The sequence below is a fragment of the Dama dama genome, chromosome 2 (assembly GCF_033118175.1).
Source record: "Dama dama isolate Ldn47 chromosome 2, ASM3311817v1, whole genome shotgun sequence".
Taxonomy (NCBI): domain Eukaryota; kingdom Metazoa; phylum Chordata; class Mammalia; order Artiodactyla; family Cervidae; genus Dama; species Dama dama.
In genome coordinates this window covers 12,759,290-12,784,867 of record NC_083682.1, presented here as the reverse complement: position 1 = coordinate 12,784,867, position 25,578 = coordinate 12,759,290, and the positions used below count along the sequence as shown (strand labels likewise).

The window sequence follows — 25,578 nt, the reverse complement described above, 5'->3', positions numbered from 1 at the left end:
ACGACAGAGGATGAGATGTTTGGATGGCATCACCAACTTGATGGACATGAGATTGAGCAAGCTTCAGGAGTTGGGAAGAACAGTGAGCCCTGGCATGCTACAGTCCATGTGGTTGCAAAGAGTCAGACATGACTGAGCAACTGAACTGAACTGAACATACCCCATAGCAAATACTATTTGTAATTGGCATGTTTCTCCAGCAAGACTTGGGCTTCCCAAGGCCCCAAGACGTATCCCCAATCAAGCCCACACCCATGCACAGAAGTCAGTACCTACCATTCACAAGGCATTCAGTGAGTTCTGATTGCAGGGGGACATCCATTTTGGTAGACATAGAGGAGCAAATGACACATTTATCTTCCTGTCTCAAACACCTCCAAAGGAGACATCATACATGAAAGAACAGTTTTTTACATCAAACATCTGGCAGCAGAGAATGGATTCCTGAGACGGGGAGCAAGTAAGGTGAGTTCTACAATTGCCCCAACTCCAAGAAATAGTTTCCAACACATCCATGGAAGGGGTATCTAGGCAGAGAGAAGCAGTCTCCTCAAGAAGAGAGATTTGAGGCTGTAGGTAGTTAAAGTTCACAGGAAAGAGCTACACACAGAGATCTGTGGCAGTGTACAGGTGACACCCCTCCAGTTTTCAGTGGAGAATTGATAGTCCTAGTTAGAATTATAGGGAAAAATCTTTGAGCCTCAAATTGAGCCAAGTCTAATTGTGTCTCCACCCACCAGAGTGGAAATTACTCATAATTCCCATGACATCAGTAGGGCCCTGAAGACAATATTGCCTTGCTAGTGGGGAATAATAAACCTGATCTAAAGCTGGTCTCATTTCAGCTTAAAAAACTGAAAAGCAAGCCTTCAAAAAGTACAATTCTATCCAAGAAATGAACAGAGTTTGCAAATAGTACCAGGAATAATTTCTAAATGTTAAAAAATATCCAGCTTCCAAAGCATAAAATGACCACATACAACATCCAATTTAATATTTCCATATAAATCATGAAAGTATTTGTCTTAATTCCATCGTATATTGTAAAATAATTATCCTCAAATTAAGATAAATATATTTAAAAAGACAAAAAAAAATCCAGATGTGCAAAGAAACAAGAAAATGTCCATAATGATGGAAAAATCAATTAGCATAAACACAGTTAAAAATATAGATTACATAATTAGCAGGGAAGGACATTAGAATGTTTATTACAACAATAATCCTTATATTCATGAAGCTGAAGAATATTGAGTATGTTAAGTTGAGACATGGAAAATAGGAATGGAAAGACTTTGGGAAAAAATTTAATAGTCCATCACAGAAATTTGAAACAACTTTAAGAATACTAAAATATATGTAAATGGAATCCCACAGAAAGTGAAAAACAGGAGAATAGAGCAAAGAACTTCATAATTACTGGCTGAAAAATTTCCAGATGTGATGAAAGCTTTAAACCCATAAACACAGAAGCTCAAGTAACTCAAGAACAAGAAATATGACAACTATACAAAGGCATATCATAATTCATTGCTTAAAAGCCAGTCCAGGTTGGATGCATGAGAAGTGCTCGGGGCTGGTGCACTGGGATGACGCAGAGGGATGGGATGGGGAGGGAGGTGGGAGGGGGATTTAGGATGGGGGACACTTGTATATCCACGGCTGATTCATGTCAATGTATGGCAATAACCACTACAATATTGTAAAGTAATTAGCCTCCAATTAATAAAAATAAATGAAAAAAAAAAAAAAAAAGCAACGAAATAATTGTAACCAGAAGGAAAAACAGAAATAGTAGAAGAAAAAATGAGAATGACAGCAGATTAGGCATATGAAACAATGTTAGCCAGAAGACACTGGCACCACATCTTAGAGTGCTGAGAGAAATATAATTGACTAAGAATTTTATACCCAAGAAAAATACATATCAAAAACCAGATAAAATACTTTCTCAGACATACAACAAGTACAAGACTGCATCACCCCAACATAACAATGTAATAAATGTTTTATAAAAAGTCTCAAGTCAGAAGGAATTTAAAAGTAAGTGGAAATCTATATCTACCGGGGTATGAAGAGTGCCCCAAATGAAAAACATGTAATATACACTAAAAGGCAAATATAGGGCCTTCCCAATTGTCCAGTGGTTAAGGATCAGCTTTGCAATGCATGGGATGCTGGTTTGTTCCTTTGCCAGAGAACTAATATTCCACATGCCACTGAGCAACAAAGGCTGTATGTCTCAAATAGAGCTTACATACTGCAAGTACTGAGCTTGCCCTCCTCAAATAGAGAGTTCCCTAGCAGAAGGAAGATCCTGCATGCCAAACTAAAAAAGAAAAGATAAATAAATAATTAATTTAATAATTATTAATAATTATCATAATTAATAATGATTGGCAAGTTAAAGATGCATACCATGGATCTTAAAACTACTTAGAAAACATTTACAGTTATTAAAGTGACAAAGGATATAAAAGGGTATCATAAAAACTAGTCAGTCACAAAGAAGTCAGGGATGAAAAGAGAAATGGGAAGAAAGAACATGGGAAAAGCTGAAGATAAAGAGCAAGATGATAGAATTGAACCCAGACTAAAGATATAACCCAGGCCCCAGATGAGAGCAGATCCCCATACACTGGACTCTGAGCCAAAATAGAGCCTGCCAGGTCCCAGGGCCCCATGTGCCTGGGACCAGAACAGCCCCAAAGTTTTATATGGGACAGTAAATTAGAAATCTCCCATCATACAAAGTACATCCTCTGTTTATAAAGAAATTGCATTAGAAATCAATGTTCACTGGACAGAAGAAGAATTAGGTGATAGCATAGTGTGGACCTTCCCTCTTTTACTACTCTAATTCTTCTCAGGAGGGAGCAGAAAAATTGACAGAACTTACATCTCTTCAATAGTAGAAATACGTGACCTGGGACACATGTTCGATTTTCATTGTTCATTCTCCTCTCTTTGCTCATACTGAGCAACAGAGACTGCTCCTCTAAACCACAGCTCAATCACTACAAACAAATCCAGATAATATTTGCCAAGTCTTTCACATAAACCAGGGAAAACTCGTTTCCTCCTTTTTTGCACTCCTGTCTCTTTTCAACCAACTATAGGTCTTGTGCCACGTCCTGGAATCTTGGTCCTCTGTCACTTGCAGTGATGTTCCCATACACTGGGCCTCAATTATCCTCAATGGAATTCCTATTCAGAGTGGCCATAATACATGCAAAAAGGGAAATAACAGGCAGCTCCTTACTCTCCTCTCTTGTTCCTTAACTACATACATTCACTGAAAGCCTGTGTAGCAAGTCTGTTACATATAAACCTTCAAGTTGAAAACTTTCAAACATGTAAAAGTGCATTTGCATGTACAATCACATTAGTTAGTTCACAGATCTGACACACATTGCCGTGGGCACATCTCAGAGAAGTGGGTGTGCTTTGTGTACTTTATTGTACAGAAGTGCATGGAGGACAATGGTGTTTTTATTTCAAGCCTACGCTGTCTGATGGAAGCATAAATGCAGTGGTGAAGTAGATGGTACTACTACTCTACTTTTAAAGGTGTGCTTAGTGGCTCAGCTGTGTCCAAGTTTGGCAACATACAGACTGTAGTCTGCCAGGCTCCTCTTGCCATAGGGAATCTCCAGACAAGAATACTGGAGTGGGATTCCATGCCCTATCCAGGTACTGCAAGATTAAAAATGTTTGTTTTATAGTTTGTGATTCTTTTTTATGTATTATTTGTGTGAAAAGTATCATAAAGCTATTAAACCACTATATTAAACTAATATATAAGAAATTGTCTTACTTGGCTACCTAAGTATCTTTGCTGGGCTTATGAAGAAATTGGGATTTTGAATGCCCTTTTGAAATGTAACCTTTTCATATACTGGGGACTTACTTCACTGCTAAGACCTGTGGATACAAAGTGAACGCATCCCCTCCAGGTCCAAGGAAGTCACATTCTTGTCTGGGATTTAGGAGGAAATGTAAGATCTCCATAATTCTAGCTATCAATGTCCTTTCAAAACTCCTTGATCATCAGAAACTAATATTAAAGTAGAAAAGCTCATTGTCTTTCTACACACGTCTAGAAAGTGTTGCTAACTCCTCAGTACTGGATCTTGTAATGCTGATGACTGGATGGAGAAGAGATGTGAACAGAAATAAGGAAGGTGAGACAAGTAGATCAGAATGTGAGGTAACAAAGACAAGGTATTTTGAAGCTGAAGAATTGAGAGAGATTTGGGTCCTGAGTTGGAAAAGCAGTTTTCATAACAAATTGGGTCAGGTGGTATGTCTAATCCTCACATCAGTCCTTATAAGATCTCTACTGACCAGTCTGCCTCCTTATTCCAGAGCACAATTCAGATCCATCTAGCTGTTTCTCATTGCTGCTCCTCCCTCCTGGCTCCCACACTGTGTCCAGCAGTTCAGCCACATTTATTCAGAAAAAGTCTTTTCTTTAAGGCAGGCACTTCTGGATACCTACAAAATGATCTATTCTCTTTGAAAACTGTAAATAGTTTTTATACAGCTATGAGCCCAGAAGAGACAGGACTATATTTCCTGCCCTCCCATGCTCTTAGTCATGACCAGTGATTTTGAGATGCAAACAGACCTTTAAGAAGGATATCTTGGAAGACTGCTTTCAAGGAGCTGATTTACCTGAGAGATGAGTCTCTTCCCTTCCCTACCTTCTTCCTAACTGCTGCCTGGATTTTAGTTGTGATGGCTGGTACTCTTGCAGTTGAATTGGACAATCATGTAACGTTGGAGATGGATTATACACAACCTCTGACTGGCCCACCTCCAGCTTTGTTTCAGTGGGAAAGAAAAATCAAGTTTGTCTTGCTAAAGTTATGGTTATTTTAATTTTTTGCAACATGCATTCAAACTTAATCCCAATAATACTATGTGTTTAATATAATACTGCCTTATTATTTTGTTGTGTTTAGTGAATATATTTATACTTACATTTCTCTTATTTTTTATTTTATAAATTGATTCATAAACCCCAGGTATACCTAAATCATATAAATACAAAATTATTATTAGAAGCATGCTTTCCTATAGATTTTGCATTTTTATACTTTCTTATCTTCTTTCCTTTCTTTTTTTCTCCATATTTGTACACCCTTGGGCATGTCCTCTCTTATAACCTCATCCATATCCATATCTGCAGGCCAAGACAGGCTGAGAGCTGTGTGGAGAGAAACGAAGAAGAGTGAATTACAGGGACAAGAATGAAGGATGGTGGCCCTTGTGACTCATCATGAATGTTCTGTAGTAGGATCACATTCCCCTGCCCTTCTGTGGACCCACCACCCCCAGGTTTGCCATGACCATGGAAGATACTTTGGCCAGTGGAATTTGAGTAGAGGTGATATGTCTCTTCCATATGGAAGGGTTATTTTCTGTCCCATTAGGTGGAATGCAGGTGCAATGACAGGAGATGGAGTAGATATATTAGACCAGAGATAAGTAGCACAGGTGGAAGATGTGACAAGAAAGAACTGGGTCCCCATCTCTGTGGAGAGAGTTGCACTAACATTAGATGAAAGATATTTGAAATTGTATTGTATTTAAGACAATGTTACTTAAGGTTTGATTACAGTAGTTAAACCTGTAACATAGCACTCATAATAGTATAAGTGATCTTTGTGTTAGCCTTGTTTTGACATTAGAGTCTGGTATAATGAGAAAAGATCTACTGACCTATATTTACAAGTGAGTCAAGTGACAGCCCTGCCCTCTGGAAGCTGTTGTCTAGTGTGGGTTTCAGACACTCAAGCAAGAGCAAAGCCATATGGCAGGACAGCTTCAAGATGCTGTAGGGAAACTTGGGAGGGGAACCTGAATCAGTCCTTGTCTCAGGAGGTTGCTGGAGGTAGCAGAGAATCCTCTGTAGGTCTCCTTAAAAATAGGCCATGGTTGCAAGTTTCCTGTAAAAGTGATGTATTTCAAATTCCTTCCAAAGTGTTTTCCTTTTTGATCCAGTGCTTAAGATATGCGTTTGAGACCTGGTTTGGAAAGATTGTAAATGCCCCAGGTCAACTAAACCAGCGGACCACAACTACTGAGCCTGAGTGCCCTAGAGCTTGTGATCTGCATCAGGAGGAGCATGGGATTGAAAATCCAGTGCACTGCAATTACAGAGTAGCCCTTGTTTCCTGAAAATAGAGAAATTCTGAGCAGCAATAAAGACCTAGTGAAGCCAAAATTGTTTTTAAAATATGGGGAAATGAACAATAACACAATAATTGTGGGAGCCCGTAACATCCCACTCATACCTATGGATATATCAACAGAGAATTAATAAGGAGACACAAACTTTAAATGATGCAATAGACCAGTGAGTCCTAACTGATATCTATAGGACATTTCACCCCAAAACAATGAATTTCGCCTTTTTCACAAGTGCACATGGAACCTTCTCCGAGATATATCACATTCTGGGCCATAAATCTAGCCTTGGTAAATTCAAATTAATTGAAATCATTCCAAGCTGCTTTTCTGACCACAATGCAGTAAGATTAGATATCAATTACAAAAGAAAAACTTTTAAAAATTCCAACATATGGAAGCTGAACAATACGCTGCTGAATAACAAACAAAGCACAGAAGAAATAAAAAAGGGATTGAAATATACATAGAAATGAATAAAAATGAAAACACAACAACCACAGACCTATGGGACACTGTAAAAGCAGTGCTAAGGGGAAGGTTCATAGCAGTGCAGGCTTAACCCAAGAAACAAGAAAGGAGCCAAATAAGTAACCTAACTCTACACCTAAAGCAAGTAGAAAAGGAAGAAATGAAGAATCCCAGGGTTAGTAGAAGGAAAGAACACTTAAAAATTAGGGCATAAATAAATGCAAATGAAACAAAGGAGACCATAGCAAAAATCAACAAAGTCAAAAGCTGATTCTTTGAGAAGATAAATAAAATTGACAAACCATTAGCCAGACTCATCAAAAAAGAAACGGAGAAGAATCAACTCAACAAAATTAGAAATGAAAATGAGAATCACAACAGACAACACAGAAATACAAAGGATCATAAGAGACTACTATCAGCAAATATATGCCAATAAAATGGACAACTTGAAAGAAATGGACAAATTCTTAGAAAAATAAAATTTCCAAAACTGTATCAGGAAGAAATAGAAAAACTTAACCAACCCATCACAAGTACAGAAATTGAAACTGTGATCAGAAATCTTCCAGGAAACAAAAGTCCATGGCCAGACAGCTTCACAGCTGAATTCTACCAAAAATGTAGAAAAGAGCTAACACCTATCCTACTCAAACTCTTCCAGAAAATTGCAGAGGGAAACAAACTGCCCAACTCATTCTATGAGGCCACCATCCCTCTAATACCAAAACCAGACAAAGATGCCACAAAAAAAAAAAAAAAAAAAAAGGAAAAGAAAAGAAAACTACAGCCAATATCACTGATGAACACAGATGCAAAAATCCTTAACAAAATTCTAGCAAAAGGAATCCAGGAATCCAACAACATATTAAAAAGATCATACACCATGACCAAATGGGCTTTATCCCAGGGATGCAAGGATTCTTCAATATCCACAAATCAATCAATGTAATACACCAGATTAACAAATTGAAAGATAGAAACCATATGATTATTTCAATAGATGCAGAGAAAGCCTTTGACAAAATTTAACATCCATTTATGATTTAAAAAAAACAACAACAGAAAGCAGGAATAGAAGGAACATACATCAATATAATAAAAGTTATATTTGACAAACCCACAGAAAACCTTATCCTCAGTGGTGAAAAATTGAAAACATTTCCCCAAAAGTCAGGAACAAGATCAGGGTTCCCACTCTAATCACTACTATTGAACATAGTTTTGGAAGTTTCAGCAACAGCAATCAGAGCAGAAAAAGAAATAAAAGGAATCCAGATTAGAAAAGAAGAAATAAAACTCACTGTTTGCAGATGACATGATCCTCTACATAGAAAACCCTAAAAACTCACCAGAAAATTACTAGAACTAATCAATGAATACAGTAAAGTTGCAGGGTATAAAATTAACACACAGAAATCACTTGCATTCCTATACACCAACAATGAGAAAACAAAAAGAGAAATTAAGGAAACAATCCCATTCACCATTGCAATGAAAAGAATAAAATACTTAGGAATAAATCTACCTAAAAACAAAAGATCTATATATAGAAAACTATAAAACACTGATAAAAGAAATCAAAGAGGACATAAATAGATGGAGAAATATACCATGTTCATGGATTGGAAGAATCAATATAGTGAAGATGAGTATACGATCAAAGCAATGTATAGATTTTCAAACCAATCCCTATCAAGCTACCAATGGTATTTTTCACAGAACTAGAACAAATAATTTCACAATCTCTATGGAAATACAAAAAAAAAAAAAAAAAAAAAAAAAAAAAAACTCGAATAGCCAAAGCAAACTTGAGAAATAAAATGTAACTGGAGGAATCAACGGGCCTGACTTGAGGCTCTACTGCAAAGCTAGAGTCATTAAGACAGTATGGTAGTGGCACAAAGACATAAACGTAGCTCAGTGAAACAAAATAGAAAGCCCAGAGATAAATCCACACAGCTATCGACACCTTATCTTCAACAAAAGAGGCAAGAATATACAATGGAGAAAAGACAATCTCTTTAACAAGTGTTGCTGGGAAAACTGGTCAACCACTTGTAAAAGAATGAAACCATAACTCTTTCTAACACCATACACAAAAATAAACTCAAAATGGATTAAAGATCTAAATGTAAGACCAAAAACTATAAACCTCCTAGAGGAGTACATAGGCAAAACACTCTCTGACAAATCACTGCAGGATCCTCTATGACCCACCTCCCAGAGTATTGGAAATAAATGCAAAAATAAACAAATGGGACATAATTAAACTTAAAAGCTTTTGCAAAACAAAGGAAACTATACACAAGGTGAAAATACATCCTTCAGATTGGGAGAAAATAATAGCAAATGAAGCAATGGACAAAGAATTAATCTCAAAAATATACAAGCAACACCTGCAGCTTAATTCCACAAAAATAAACGGCCCAATCAAAAAATGGGTCACAGAACTAAACAGACATTTCTCCAAAGAAGACATACAGATGGCTAACAAACACATGAAAATATGCTCAACATTGCTCATTATCAGAGAATTGCAAATCAAAACCACAATGAGGTACCATTTCACGCCAGTCAGAATGGCTGCTATCCAAAAGCCTACAAACAATAAATGCTGGGTAGGGTGTGGAGAAAAGGGAACCCTCTTACACTGTTGACAAGAATGCAAACTAGTATAGCCACTCTGGAGAACAGTGTTGGGAGTACTTTAAAAACTGGAACTAGAACTGCCATATGACCCAGCAATCCTACTGCTGGGCATACACACCGAAGAAACCAGAATTGAAAGAGACACATGTATCCAAAGTTCATTGCACCACTGTTTATAATAGCCAGGACATGGAAGCAATGTAGATGTCCATCAGCAGACGAATGGATAAGAAAGCTGTGGTACATATACACAATGGAATATTACTCAGCCATTAAAAAGAATACATTTGAATCAGTTCTAATGAGGTGGATGAAATTGCAGCCTATTTTACAGAGTGAAGTAACCCAGAATGAAATACACCAGTACAGTATACTAATGCGTATATATAGAATTGAGAAAGATGGTAATGATAACCCTATATGTGACAGCAAAAGAGAACAGATGTATAGAACAGTCTTTTGGATTCTGTAGGAGAGGGCGAGTGTGGGATGATTTTGGAGAATGGCATTGAAACATGTATATTATCATATGTGAAATGGATCGCCAGTCCAGGTTTGATGAATGTGATAGGGTGCTTGGGGATGGTATACTGGAATGACCCAGAAGGATGGGATGGGGAAGGAGGTGGGAGGGGGGTTAAGGATGAGGAACAAATGCACACCTGTGGCAGATTCATGTCAATGCATGGCAAAACCACTACAATATTGTAAAGTAATTAGCCTCCAATTAAAATAAATTAATTTATATTTTTAAAAAAAAGTATTCTCCCAGAGAAATCAGTGAAGTCTCAGGGGAAGCAGGACATGAAAAAGGATGAAACCAGTCTGGGTCTGATTTCAGGCAAGTCATGGAGAGGGAAGCTACAGCCTGATTTCACAGGGAAGTTGAGACATAAGTTGTGCCCCAACCCAAGGCTCAGTCTGTCAGTCAGTCATTCAGTTCAGTCGCTCAGTCGTGTCCGACTCTTTGTGACCCCATGAATCGCAGCACGCCAGGCCTCCCTGTCCATCACCAACTCCCGGAGTTTACTCAAACCCGTGCCCATCAAGTCGGTGATGCCATCCAACCATCTCATTCTCGGTCATCCCCTTCTTCTCCTGCCCCCAATCCGTCCCGGCATCAGTGTCTTTTCCAACGAGATAACTCTTCACATGAGGTGGCCAAAGTACTGGAGTTTCAGCTTCAGCATCAGTCCTTCCAGTGAACATCCAGGACTGATCTCCTTTAGGATGGACTGGTTGGATCTCCTTGCAGTCCAAGGGACTCTCAAGAGTTTTCTCAAACACCACAGTTCAAAAGCATCCATGTTTCAGTGCTCAGCTTTTTTCATAGTTCAACTCACTTCCATCCATGACCACTGGAAAAACCATAGCCTTGACCAGACGGACTTTTGTTGGCAAAGTAATGTCTCTGCTTTTTAATATGCTATCCAAGTTGGTCATAAATTTCCTTCCAAGGAGTATGCATCTCTTAATTTCATGGCTGCAATCAACATCTGCAGTGATTTTGGAGCCCAAAAAATTAAAGTTTGACAGTGTTTCCACTGTCTCCCCATCTATGTGCCATGAGATGATGGGACCAGATGCTATGATCTTAGTTTTCTGAATGGTAAGCTTTAAGCCAACTTTTTCACTCTCATCTTTCACTTTCATCAAGAGGTTTTTTAGTTCATCTTCACTTTCTGCCATAAGGGTTGTGTCATGTGCATATCTGAGGTTATTGATATTTCTCCCGGTGATCTTGAATCCAGCTTGTGCTTCTTCCAGCCCAGCGTTTCTCATGATGTACTCTGCATATAAGTTAAATAAGCAGGGTGACAATATACAGCCTTGATATACTCCTTTTCCTATTGGGAACCAGTCTGTTGTTCCATGTCCAGTTCTAACTGTTGCTTCTTGACCTGCATACAGGTTTCAAGGCTAGGGACCTGGGATTTCACTCTCCCACTAGCATCTGCCTCTCATCCTTCAACTAACAGCCAGCTGCTATCTCCGAGCCTTTGTATTAGATCCTCCAAAGACAAATGAAAGGTGACACTAGAAGCAAAGGGACACCACAGCTCAGGAAAATGCAACCTCAGATAATGTCTAGATTTCTACACTCACTCTGCCATCTCCAGCATCATATCTGGTATCCTGCAAGTCTAGAAAATTTCATGGGTCTCTAGACATAAGCATTTTTAAAAATTCAGCTTTTAATTTATATAAAACTATAGTTAATGTACAGTATTGTATGAGTATTAGTTGTATGGGAAATTAATTCCCTTATACATACACATGTACCTGTTCTTTCTTAGGTTCTTTTCCCATACAGGACATTACAGACTATTGAGCAGAATTTCTGTGCTGTACAGTAGATCTTTTTTTATTATTATTATTATATATTGAATAAAGTTTTATTGATATTAATCTCAAGCTCTCAATTTATCCTCTTCTACCTTTCCACTTTGGCAATTAGAATTATTGTTTTGACAAAGGGAAGTGTCTATAGACACTTTTTGGATGAAGGTCTGTGCTTGTGAGAGTGCAGTGGCCAGGGAAAGCAAGCCTGAGAGAGACTCATTTGAGATGATGCCAAACTTTGAGACAGACCCGGTCATGCAAAATGCTGGGAGAAAAATATTCTAGATGTGGGAAATAGCCACTGCTAAGACCCAAAGTAATCAAGCTTAATATATGGTTACCCTTCCAGAGCCAACCTGCCTTCCATGTTTGGACCTTGGCATACAGGTCAACCACCATGACCTCATCCCATACTTCAGTTGTGAGTTACCAGCAATGAGGCATTACAGCCTTCCCAAGAAGGGAGAACCTGGGGCTATCACAAGGCTGAATCGGCTCTGGACTCAGGGGCGTGTACACAAACTGGTTATCACCAGGAGCATCAGGTGCCAGGGGTACCACTACTGCCTCTGATTATCTCCATGTAGTTCTTCTCAGGAGTAGAAACTCCAAGAGACTGATAGAGCAGAGAAACAAGTAATTACTCTTGTTTCATCTTGTGCCATGTGATTCCCATGTCCCTTTGACCACACTGCTCTCTGCCCAAAAACTCTTTCCTCTATTCCTCCTTCAAATGTGGCCTGTGAATGACATAATCCCCTGACTCTGAAGCCTGGTGGCTGGAACTCAACTCACAATCAGCTGGGACCCAGAGATGTCCAGCCTTGTTCTCTGTTTCTGTCCTTTTGCTCCAACCAGATTCATAAAGCAAAGTCCCTGAAATACATAAATGTGATTATAACCCTCTCAAGGCCTTTGAAGTTCCATGGTCTCTTTAGAACATCAAAGAGGGAACATATCCCCTTCATTTAGGCTAGTCTGAGAGCCCAAACTCGCTCACTGAGGGATTCCCTGAGGAAATATAAGACACTTATCTAAGTTGCCAGAGGCTGAGAAGAGAATGCTTCTCACTGTGAATGCAGTTCCATGTTATCCTGTCACCAAAGATCTGTGTTGTATGAATGAAGAGAGGGAGCTCTTTGGATTCTGAGTTGGGAGTGAGTCAGTCACCACCTGAATGACTGCTTCCTGGGGCCATTGCAACTGGAGCTCCCCCACTGTGCCTGGAACCCAGAAGAACAGCCCTGACTATTTCTTTCCTGCTGCTACATGGAGGCCTGTCTGCTGATAAAATCGGAGCCAGCCTTGAGGGGCAACAGGAAAGGAACTTTCACACTGGTACTTGTAGATTTCTGAGAGCTCCCCAGCAGAGAATGCAATTGAGCTTTCGCTCACCTTGCCCTTCCTGGAAGTCTCCTAGCCTGGGAACCAGAGTTCCTGCATCCCAAGTCTTCACTAACTTACCTGCAGCCTTAAGCTGAGTCATACACCCCAGGGTCCAGTTTCCCATCTCCTGGATGAGGGAGACTGGACTTCCTCCAGAACACTTGTTCCAGACTGAAGCTCAGTGCCAATCATTGGAAAAATGGCTCAGAGGGGGCATGTTGCTGAGGATGCTGAGGCCTCCTCTGGTGGGCAGGGGTCTGTAACTCTCTGGTGATGTTCGTAGGTCCTGGGCTCAGGACTGGGGGTGATGGAACAAGTGGCATACAGCTGCTGTGACAACGAAGACCTTATAGGCCTTGCCCACTGGAACTTACCATCACTTGGGTTCTGTGGGTTGAGATGAGGCAGTTATAAGTCAGAAGTTACCGATGGCAAAGCTTGTAGATTCTTCAGCGGAAACCCAATTAGGCTGATGAATCCTCTCTTCTAAAAAACTCTGGGAACAAGATACGCCAGAACTCTTAGACAAATTTTGTAGTATTTTAAATAGTGTTTAAAGTAGGTCATTTTTTGAATGACCTGCCATTTGCTCTCTGGCTTGGGATGATGCCCATAGTTATACTGGAATCAAAGGGCCCGTGGGGGATGCTCTCCCTTTTCCCATGACTCAATAGTAGTGAGTACAGCTCTAGCCCCTCCACATCTTGGGTAGGAATTTCAGCAGAAATGACATGACCTCCAAGTTTAACCAGAGAACTCATGTAGGTCTGGCCCTCTGGTAGGCACTATTTTTTTCCCAATGCTTCTTCCTTCCCTCCTGGGTCCTGTGCAAGCTGCCCACCTCCTGGTTACTGGCTTCTGAATTCCTCCTCCCTTCACTTGCAGATATCTACAAGGTCCCACCTGTGGCTCACACCCTACCCAGGCCCAAACCCTCACCTGAATATGGCACTAAAGAAGGGAAAACCAAGGAGGGGTCTGCCCAGTTCATTCTTTATAAAAATGTCCACATTCCTTCTGCTTCCAGACCCTCTCCTGAATCATCAATACCTACAGCTAGATGACTCAGTAGCTTAGCAAGAGAGTGGAGATGCAGATAGGGTTGGAAGTAAGGTTGTCAGGTGAGGGGGGATGGTTTTCAGATGACAAGAGAAGAGTTATAGTAAAGAGCAGTGGTTATCCAAGCACTCACTCTTCAGAGACCTGCCTGAATCTGCTAACTTGGGCCCCTCATGGTATCACTAAGAGAGAAATTTCATTCTATAAACTTCTTACTCCAAAATGATTTCAAACATAACAAATATAAGAACAAAGAGTGTCATGTCCCTATATTTCATAATCCAGCATCAATAACTACAAAACTAATTTCTCAGTCCCAGAGGTTGCCATATACTGGAGACTATGCAACATCCAGGTGGTGGACAATTGAGTTCCCAGTGAAGACATTCTTGATTTGTATCAGGTCTTTCTCTCCTTGCTATGTTCTCACTTGTGGAGGGGGAAGGGAAGGAGGAAGAGGGAGAATAAGAAAGAAAAAGAGGGAGAGTCAAATCTCATCATGAGGGACCACTATCAAAACCCCATGTCAACTTGTATACCTCCAAAGACCCTAATTCCTAATTCCATCACAATGGCAGTCAAGGGTGGGCACAATTAAATCCATAGCAGGTATGCATATCTGTGTTTAAATCAAGACAGACCCTCATTTAATTCTCTTTTGTCCTCTTTATTTATTTTTCCTGAAGTATTTTAGGGATGAGATGAACATTTCACAAAATGTACATAATGAGTATTTGGGGTAAAATGATAAGATGTGAAAAAAATGCTCTTCTGTCCCCAATAAAATTACCATCTAATATCCAGTCCATGTACAAATTTCCTTGATTCACAAAAAGCGGTTTTCACAGTTTATTGAAAGAATGTAATCATATGTTGCACTTGGTTGTTCTCCTTTAAGAAAAAATATCTTCCTCTCCCAATTTTAATGCCATTTATTTGTTCAGAAACTGGGAGGAAGCAGGGTGGTTTTTCTTACAGAATGTCCCACTATTGGTTTTAGAGCAGGAGTCCACAATACCAGCACAGTGGGCCAGGACCAATATCAGTCTTTGCTCTATTAGGAACCAGACTTCCACAGCAGGAGGTGAGCTGCAAGTCAGTGAGGCTTCATCTGTATTATAGCTGCCCCCATCACTCTCTCATCACCCCCAGAAAGGACAGTCCAGCTTGTTTTCCTGGAACTGTTTGTAGGTATATAACATATGCTTAATAGAAACAAAAATAGCATAAATATTGATGATTATTTTCCTTTCTCAGTGCTCAGAATGGTGAGTTGGTGCCCTAGCAGTCTATCACAGTGACAAATTAGATGTTGCCTATTAACATTTGGACACATTTGGCCAGCTTAAAATTAAATATTAAAAAACTCATGGGATCCAGCCCCATCCTTCATGGCAAATAGAAGGAGAAAAGGTCAAAGCAGGACAGATTTCATCATCTTAGCCTCTAAAACCACTGTGGATGATGACTGCAGCCATGAAATCAGAAGGCATTACTTCTTGGCAGGAAAGCTTTGACAAACATAAACAGTTGTTTGAGAAGCGGAAACATCATTCTGGCCAACAAACTGATAGATGGTTGGCCTTTTCATTTGGATTCCTAAACTTTCTGTCCAGTCCCCACTGGTCTTTGAAGTCCCTCAGCTTTCTTGTCCATCACGATTCCCAAGATTATTTTGTGTATTTCTTTACCAAGTCCTGAAATCAGCCTTCTCTTTAAGAATCCATGGATCGTCTGATGGAAAATGTATTTAGAAGCTACATGGTAGACCTCAGAATAGTCAGTGTTATCAAGTTGTCATTGCTTGTAGGCTTTACAATGGTCAGAGTAGGAAGTACACATTTTCCTTTAAAAATAAAATAAAAAGGAATGTAATTAGTTGGTAGAAACTTATTCTTTCAGTTCAAGATTTAAGACAGCAGGGTTTTAATTAAACTTCTTTATGTTATGCGTGAGCCTCATTTTCTAGTCACTGAAAGGCTTACTTCAGAACATTAGTTTTAATTATTGTTCTGTTTTTGCCTGTTAACATATATATGACTCTGTCACAATAACAGAAGCAATATGAGGAACAATAAGTTGTTGAATATAGTTTCAGATTTCTTTCCTATTTTTCTTTTTGTTTTCTTTGGTTTTGTTTTGGATGGGCAGTATTTTTGTTTTTCCTTAGAAGATATTCCACTCTGAATGTAGTCATAATTCTGAATTCTAAAGCCACTTAAGTAATGTGTTGTTATGGGCAGCTAGTCACCAACTTGATGCAATGAGATTTATCAGTCTTGTTCTGTATTTGTACAGTTCAATTCAGTCACTCAGTCGTGTCCTTCTGTTTGCAACGACTTGGACTGCAGCATGCCAGGCTTCCCTATCCATCACCAACTCCCAGGCCTTGCTCAAGTTCATGTCCATCAAGTTGGTGATGCCATCCAATGATCTCATCTTCTGTCTTCTTCTCCTGCCTTCAATCTTTCCTAACATCAGGGTCTTTTCCATTAAGTTAGTTCTTCCCATCAGGTGGGCAATAATTGGAGCTTCAGCCTCAGCATCCGTTCTTCCAGTGAATATTCAGGACTGATTTCCATTAGGATGAACTGGTTTGATCTCCTTTAAGTCCAAGGGACTCTCAAGAGTCTTCTCCAACACCATAGTTCAAAGGGCATATACGTGTGTCATTTGTCAGTGATGTCATACTCCCCTTTTGGGATTCAACCGCCAAAACTGCATTTAAACAATATGCAAAAATGAGCATTAAGTCACAGTGTCCCACCTACATACACCTGGCAATACGAGAGGCTCCTATTATATTCAAGGGACAGGCCTGGATAGATCCCATGCAGAAATAGGCCCTGGGAGTCCTGGATGAGTCATTAAACACAACTGTGTTTATTTTGGCTGCCACAGTTGTTCTGTCTTCTTTTATTGGGAAGACATTTCAAAATTATTTTTTGTATGTTTGCTTTGGTAGACAAAATTTTTCAAGGCATAGATCCTATGGGGAAATTGTATCAGAAATATATCCATTTATCTTCAGCAGTGAAATTCATTGGCTTCTATATCCCGGATGATCTTTCGTTATAAACAGAAAGGAAACAAACATGTTTACATGCATTCAGTCGCTTTGTAAATCAACTAACTTGAGTTAAATTCCTCTCTGTCTCCACTGCACTCCCAAGTCTAGGCCAGAAATAAAAAAGTGCAGAGACTGAAGGCTGATTTCCGCACATCATTGTGGAGATTGCATTCCAACTGTTTTTTTGGGGAAAAAAAAAATTAGCTGCTAATATTAAAATCAGTAGATTGTACATAAATATCCAAACTTCTGATTCTATTGAAAACATGGACAACTGGCCTGCCTTCCAGCATGGTTGAAGTGGAGGAAAGGCTGCTCCCATTGATCAGGTCTGTGCTGCCCAGGGTCCGGCATGGCCACCTAGTCCTACTATAATTTATCTTGCCTCCAGGGGCCATGAGTTTGTGAGAACTAGACTGCTGGCTCTCTTAAGATAAAGACTACATTTGTCTTGATCAGCTTTGACTTTGAAGCCTTTAACCCAGAACCCAACACACAGTACTTCCTTGTACATTTGTTGGATGATATAAAATATCTTGTGGATGCATATGACATTTTTTCCAATGCTGAAACCATGTAATTGAAGTACTACACTGCCCTAAATCTTTGATGCAGACTGGCATCATAGGTACCCCTTATCTCTGCCATTTGACCCACTAGCTAAGGCCAGTTGTATGTCCCTGGGCTGTCCCTGAAGTCTTCACTTTGCCATCTGAAAACTTATCCTCCTAGCAATCTCCTCTCCAACGAAGACAGCAATGCATATCTCATGAAATGGCTAGGAAGATGACATGAAACCATGAATGTTGAATATGGCCCTTAGTATCCATTTTTATGATGTTTTTAGCATTTTTTTTTTCTTCAAGTAGGCAAGGTTCTAAATCTTCTTAGATGTCTATGCAGTTAGATGTTCTGCACTAACCCACTCCCTCCTTTTCCCTGTAGATGCTCTATGTGGGTAACGTCACCATTGGAACACCCCCTTAGGAATTCCAGGTTATCTTTGACACAGGCTCATCTGACTTGTGGGTACCCTCCCTCTTTTGCACCAGCCCAACTTGTTGTGAGTACAGACACCCCGTACTTGGACCATCTTTCATTTGCCCTGCCACCCTGTTTTGCACTCTTGGCCCTGATGACACTCATTTCTTGACTGCAGCTACACAAGTTAGGTTCAGACATTACAAGTCTTCCACCTTCCGGCCTACCCAAAAGACATTCAGCATTGCATATGGATCTGGGAGCATGAAGGGATTTCTTGCTTATGACACCATTCGGGTAATGTGTAAACAGAAGCTGTGTCAGGACTGCCTGTGGAGTGACCATGGCTTGCAAAACAGATGCAGGACCATCTGGCAGGACCCTTCCTAGCCTAACTCCCATAGATATTGGCCACCTTACCCACAGGAATCTATCCCTGGGGAGGCAGTGCCTGTGGTGACACACAAGTAAACAGATTAAGTAACTCAGAGAGTGGCTTGAGGTGTGGACTTGCAGCTTCTCTGCCCATGAGCAGTTCAAGGTTCATTTTGTTAGGAGCGAGAAGAGCGGAAAAAAACACCCACTTTTATATTCTTAGACTGTTCCAGGCACTTTCAGGTAATAATTGTTTTAATCCTGCAACAACCCCACATAGCAGGTGGTCTGATTAGCTTATGAGACATATGAGGAAACAGGTGCAGACAGCAAAGGCCTTGCTGAGGTCACACATATGGTGAACAATGGAGCTAGACTGGCTTTTCAGGACTGCAGTTGCTGTGGGGTGTTTGGGGACAGGATAAAACTGATCTAGGGACCCTCGGGGCAGTCAAGGGCTTTAGGTATCCAGACTGGTAAACTGGAGGCCAGATAAGTCAGGGGCCCTGATAGATGAGTTCTCACTTTAGAGCACCGTTGAGAGTCTAATAAAACCTATGGCCTGCCTCCTCAACACACTTCAGTAGTTCCTCTCTCTCTCTTTCTCTCTCGTACCCAAAGTAATACAGACATACCCCCAAAAGTGAATTTCCCAGGCAGTAATTTCATAGATCCCTGCAAGCAAGATTGTGTTTTCAGCTTCTGTCTTCCTGGACAGATGCAGAATCCACAGTGCCTTACAGAGAATGCAGTCCATTCCTGTCATTAGGCCACAGTGATGCCAAAGAGAAGGCTACCTTGTTCTCGGCTCATTTTGTCCAGAAGGGGGCACTGATGGGACCTGGCCTGACTCGGTTGCCCAACCTGTACGGAAGCCACGAGGCCAATTTGACTCACTCAGTTGGTGTTTTTCAGAGGGCCAGATGTTATAAAATTCACAGCCTCTCACAAATGGAACCCTAATTCCCCTCCCAGCTTGGTCTAACCATCTGAAGTCCACCAAAGACACAGCCCAACCTCAATTCTTCTCTGAGGATCTAATGACAGTGCACCCCATTCCAGTCCTAGCCCCACTTCACATATCTGTAAGTGGGAATACTCTTCTCTCCCACAGATTGGGGACCTTGTAAGTACTGACCAGCCGATCGGTCTACGTGTGGCAGAATACAGGTGTGAGGGTGTACCTTTGATGGCATCTTGGGCTTGAACTACCCTGAGCTACCCATCTTTGGAGATATCCCCATCTTTGACAACCTGAAGAATCAAGGTGCCATTTCTTAGCCGGATTTTGCCTTCCACTTGAGTAAGTAAGTTTGATATGGACAATGCCTTTTCTAAATTAGCTGTAGGATGTTTTCAGTTGCACGAAAATTATAGAACACTTGATAAAGAAGTATTCTGAGAGATAATCTAACCCAGGATAACTATAGGCCTAGGGCCATACATAGCTTCACCACTGGCTTTTATAAATAATGTTTTATTGGAACACAACCATGCTCCTGGGCTCAAGACCAGTAGCTTGGTCTAGGGGACTGAGTGAGGAGGAAGACTAATGGGAGGCAACAGGAAACAAGTTGGAGGAAAAGGCAATAGGATTTGCCTATGAATTTGATAAGGAAGGAAGGAAAAGGATGGTGGGTAGCTTTCCTTCCTCATTAGCATTTCATAGCAAGCTCAGGACTAGCTACCCAATTTGCAGGAGCCAGTGAAAAATGAAAGCGTGAGGCACAAAACAAAAGTGTGGGACCCCCTTGCTCACTAAATATTAGGCATTTCAAAACAGGGAGAGCAGAGGTGGGTTCCCTTCTGAGTGTGGGGCCCTTTGGACAGTAGAGGTCACAGGCCAGCGGAGCCTAGTCTGGGTGACCTGAACCCACATTCTTAGCACTCCCAGGCCTTGATTTTCTTGAAAAATGACAACCTGGAGAAGGAGAGAGCCAAAATACTTCAGCAGCTGTCCTCTGAGGGTGTCTGAGGACTCAGGTCACAGGAGGTCCAGGGCATCTTCAGAAGACATAGTGGGTGGAGCCCAACCAGGTGACTCAGCTTGTAACCTCCTCTGTACCACTCATTAGCCAGTAACCAACCTCAGTCTGGTTCTCAATCGCTCCTAGACTCGATTTCTGCATCTGTAGATGGGGAACTTATTAGGGCCTTGATGGGTGGAGAAGCAAAGCTCTCAGACAGTGCTGTTGCTACTGTCCTCCAAAGATCCCCTCCTCTATTCTCTCTACACATGCAGGGCAAAAGGCAGTGTGGTGATGTTTGGTGGGGTGGACCAACACTACTACAAGGGAGAGCTCAACTGGATACCATTGACACAAGTGGGTGACTGGCGTGTACACATGGACCAGTAAGCCTCTCCCTCTGAGGGTCAACCCAAGGGATGCTCCCACTACTGTACATGGACACAGGCAGACACACACAAATGGATTCTCAGACACATAGTAACACAGACATATATACCACCCACAACGACACAGAGAGACACACAGCCACATGGAAACACATAAGCAGACACATATAAACATACACGGAGACACGTATAAACATGCATACTAGTCAGAGACACACAGAAACACACACAAACATACAAACACACATACAAACAAACACACAAGCACATAGATACACAAACAACCCATGCGTTCATAATCACCCCAGTCCTCCTGACCAGCGCTCTGACCAGGATCCTCACAGGGTCCAGAGAGGTCTGTGCAGCTGGGAGAGCGTTGCACCCACTGCCCTGTGAGGCGGGGAGCACAGTCAGAGGACTCTGCAGTGTGGTGAACAGGGTCAGGGAGGATTTCACCAGCCTGGACAGCGTTATAAGATGACCAACTGTCCAGGGTTACCTGGGACCAAGCAAGTTCTCAGTACAGATAAATGCAAGTTTAAAAACAGGGTAAGTCCTGAGCAAATGGGGAAAACAGGTCTCCTTCTAGAGAAGCTGCTCAGCAGTGGAGAGAGATTGGCTGCAGTCTTAAGACATGAAAGCAACTAATAAAAAGACACCCCACGTACATGGGCAGATACTGGGGCAGGAGCTATAACAGAAAATCAGAAAGGTGGGATCCAGAAGTGACCTGAGGACAAGAGGCAACAACTGATAGCATTCTGTGTGATACACTCAGACAAAAGCTGACCTGTCTTTTGGAGTTTCTATGTGCTAGTCATGTATTTCCTGGCCAGGGTCTCAAGGTCCGAGCTGGTTGCAGCAGCAGTGCTGGGAGACACCCTCTCACAGAGGAGCCCTTCATTCCCACCACTATGAGAATCTCCTGACCCTGCGAATCTCCATCTTCACCCTGTGGTTGACTGGTTATTTGCACAGCTCTCTGGATGTTTCTCATTCATTATTTTCACAGTCTTCATTCACTCACTAAACAGAGAAGCGTTGTGCATCCACTGTGTGCCAGGCACTTTAGAGAGGCAATGAGACTAAAACTCGCCCTCACATCTAAGAAGGCAGATGCACAGAAGTGACACACACTCATAATGAATTGTGACTTTGGTACATGCTAGACGTGAAGAAGGGTCTACAGAGAGTGTCAAGAAGGGAGACTGATAAATACCGGGGGAAAGACTTCCCTGAAACCATATCAGTTAAGCTGGAATCTGGAAGATAAGAAAAAATTTGCTCTTCAAAGGGGAGGGGACTCTTCTAGGAAGGAAAACCAGCTTGTGTCAAGGTACCAAAGATCCTGGTGTACTCAAGTACTGCATTCAGGGATGTCAAGGAAGATGCCGTGTCGAGAGAAAGGGAAAAGATTCAGGGTAAGAGACAAAGGGCTGTTTAGGAGACAGTCGGGAAGGGGGCAGCTCTGGGGAGACTCAGAGTGACCTCGATGCCTGCTTTGTTCCACTGTCTCTCAGCATCTCCGTGAAAAGACAGGTTAACTGCTTGTTCTGGAACCTGCGAGGCTCTTGTGGACACCGGGGCATCACTGACCCTTGGCTCAAGAAGACTGATCAATAACATCCAGGAGCTCATCAGTGCCTCGCCACGGGGTTCCGAGGTGGAGGCTCATGCCCCAGGATCACTCCCAGTCTCCACACACAACAATGATCCCCAGGGCCAACCTCTCTCCCTCTCTCTCTAATAGCACTACGTTTCATATTTTGCGGTCAATAACCTGCCCTGTATTATCTTCAACCATCAATGGCATCAACTACCCAGTGCCAGCTCGAGCCTACATCCTCGAGGTGAGGGGAGGACCCTGAGGGGTGGTTCTCAAATAGGGACTCAAAATAACCCTTGGTCTGCTGCTGGGAGGAGGCCGCCCTCTGCAGGCCATCTCTCACTATTGCAGATGCTGCTGAGCCCTGTGGCTGGGCCAGAACCTCCCACAGCACCAACCATTTGAGAGTAAAGGCCCGTTTGGGACACTGATCATCCCGAAATAAGTGCGGAGACGCCACACCATGCTGGCATGGTGGGAGTCTCAACGAGAGAGGAACACTAAGGTCCTCAGTGTTCAAGGAGCTTCAGTTCAAAATGAAACTTCAGATGCATGAACCCGGGAAGTCAGCGCTAGCAGTCCCTGAAATAGGCCACGTGACAAGGAGAATGGCTGGGGACAGTCCCAGTGTGCTGTCTCAACACAGGGAATAACACTCTCCCTCCCCTTCTCGCAGTTTTCCTGGTTTGGATGATAAATTACATGGTCAGCCTAGTTCTCGGCTACCATCTTCCCCTTGCTCTGGCCAAGTGACGCCTTTGTAAGTTGGGATACCTGACCCTTCTCTAAGGAGGTTGGATGCTAAGGTGAATAAAGAGTGCATGGTGACTGCTCAGCCCCGGCACAGGGTGGATGCTTCATGTCAGCTCCCTATGGGAGTTCAGAGCAGGCTGATGTGCTCAAACAAGGCTTTGAGGAACAGAGGGAATTTCAGGAATTCTAAAACCACAAACTCATGGAGCCATATGGAGGGTTGCTTGGTTCTAGGCAACACTGCACTGGATTCCATGCAAATGGCATCCCAAGGTGCTCTGCACTGGGGCACTGGGGACTTACTAGGGGTGATGAGGGCTACGGACTGACCGGTGGGAATGGGGAACCAGAGTAAGTTACCCAATCAAGCCTGGAGTGGCCAGAATGGGTGAGTGTGGGCTGAAGGAGGTTTCCCAGAGCTCCTGAGTTAAGTCTTCAAGAACGTGTTGTGGGCACTGCTATATTTAAGATGCATAACCAACAATGAGTTACTGTGTAGCACAGGCAACTCCGCTCAGTTATATGACAGCCTGGATGGGAGGGGTATCTCTGGGACCAGGATACACGGATTCATACGGTTGAGTCACTTTATTGTCCACCTGAAACCCAGAATATTGTTAATCAGCTATATTCCAATACAAAATAAATTTTTTTTTAATAAAATAAAGTACGGATTGTGGGGATGCAGGAGGAGAACCGGCATTCTCTGCAGAGAAAACAAGGAGCAGGAGTCAGAAGGAAAGAGACAGGGAGTGAGGAGAACCAGGGGACACTCTTGTTCTTTTCTAAAAATTGTATTGAAGTGTGGCTGATCTTCAGTGTTGCCTTAAGTTCTGCTGCACAACAAAGTGACTCAGTTATACACATAAAAAGTATATATTCTTTTTCTTATTCTCTTGCATGTGGTTTATCACTGGATATTGAATATAGTTCCTTATGCTCTACATTAGGACTTAGTTTTTTTAACATTCCTTGTTTCCCCAACTCCCAGTTCTCCCCTCCCCCACACTCTTCCTCATGGCAACTGCATGTATGGGCCCTTTTTGGTTTTGGATGAGCTCTCACATATCCCCTGCTAAAGGGAAAATCCTTTGATACTTACCAAAAGAGGGAAATAAAACCAAGTGTGCTGGGTCTGGATATTTGTGGGAGTCGCATGTAAGGGCTCAAGGTGCCTGGTGTGTGTCTCTGACTCCCTCAGGATTCTAGAGGCCACTGCTATACCACCTTTTAAGAGCACACAGTGAGTACATCTACAGAGACGTGGATCCTGGGTGACGTCTTCCTGAGACCGCATTTCTCAGTCTTTGATAGAGGAAATGACAGGATTGGCCCGGCACAGGCAGTGTACATGCTTGGAGTGGCACAGGAATCAGTACGGCCGCCCCTAAGAAACACTCACTCACACTTAGGGCACTCCTGCCCAAGATGCTGGTGAACTGTAACTGGTGGTCTGCACACCCTATTCTCAGTAAAGAATAAAGGGTTTCACTCATAATGGTGTTGAAACAAATGGGTGCGTATGTTTGTGCCTGGGAGTTGTACAATGATCGGGAAGGATCTGGAACAAAGTCTGAATCACAGTAAAGGGGAGACAACTGCAACCGGCTTGGAAGAATGGGGAGATTCATTGAAATGTTTCTGGGAATCAAGGACAAAAGACTGAGAGCAAATATAAGGATCTCAGTGACTGGACCCAAGAAATCATAGGTCATCATATTTCTCTTTCTAACCTTCACTCTTCTTTGAGGGTCTTAGCCTGACAACTTTCTTCCTTAAGGCTTCTACACCTAGTAAGGGAGTCCAAGCTACCTGCTCTAGGGTTTTATGTCCTGAAGGAATCTCCAATAAGGAAAAAGATTGCAGACATCAGACTTCAAGTGTGTTCCCTGAATGACCCACCTCAGACCACATGTAGAGCCCCAGATCAGCCATCCTGGCAGATGGCTTTACGTAGTCATTGGCCCTGACCCAGAGGACACACATGATTCTCAGTTTCCTCCAGAACTTCATGACTGAAGCTTGGGAGAGGCAGACCCAAGGATAGCGACTGGGGGATGGTCTAGGCCATGGAAGTGCTTGTGTTGACCCACCAACTCCACCAGCTCCTCATTCAGAGGAATTCTAAGGGGTAATGATATAGACACTCTTCTTCCCATCTCAGAGGTACTTATCACTGGGCTTCTCCTCCAGGGGAGTTTGGGTGAGGTACTTCATGCAGAGCTGGTTCCCTTTTGTGATCACACCCCAGTCACCAGCTCTCTGCCACATATGCCTGCTCTGTCCTTTCCAGTCCTACTTGGTAAGTGGTGGTCCCAGTGGATTCCTGAG

General features: G+C 42.1%; 1 pseudogene; it reads left to right on the top strand.

The window, feature by feature from the left end:
- The window catches only part of LOC133067914 (pregnancy-associated glycoprotein 1-like), a 43,015-nt pseudogene that overhangs the window by 2,016 nt on the left and 15,421 nt on the right, over positions 1-25,578 (top strand).